Source organism: Penaeus monodon, chromosome 33 (assembly GCF_015228065.2).
Source record: "Penaeus monodon isolate SGIC_2016 chromosome 33, NSTDA_Pmon_1, whole genome shotgun sequence".
NCBI classification, from domain to species: Eukaryota; Metazoa; Arthropoda; class Malacostraca; order Decapoda; family Penaeidae; genus Penaeus; species Penaeus monodon.
Window position 1 is genome coordinate 11,906,167 of NC_051418.1, and position 289 is coordinate 11,906,455.

General features: G+C 41.5%; 1 protein-coding gene across 1 annotated transcript in view; it reads right to left on the reverse strand.

Annotated features, from left to right (window-relative positions):
• LOC119594247 overlaps positions 1-289 on the reverse strand; it is a gene marked incomplete in the record, with an annotated part of 93,703 nt that overhangs the window by 68,951 nt on the left and 24,463 nt on the right.

Genomic DNA, 289 nt, shown 5'->3' on the forward strand with positions numbered 1-289 from the left:
GCATTCACCAATTTTTTCCCCTGCGTTTCCTTCTTACCTATATTTACCTTCTCTTCTCGATTTGCCTTATTTTCCTGTATTTACCTTATTTTCTATATACACCTTCTTTTCCGTATCCACCTCCTCTTTCACTACGAAAGGTAGGAGAGCTCGATACGTCAACGAAAAAAAAAAATATACGAAGAAATGAACAACAACGAAGCAATTAAAAGTATGGGAAAAGTAGAACAGACCTACTGGGGGGGGGGGTCTGTGTGCAGGACGTAGGGGGGGAGGGGGAATATAGGTA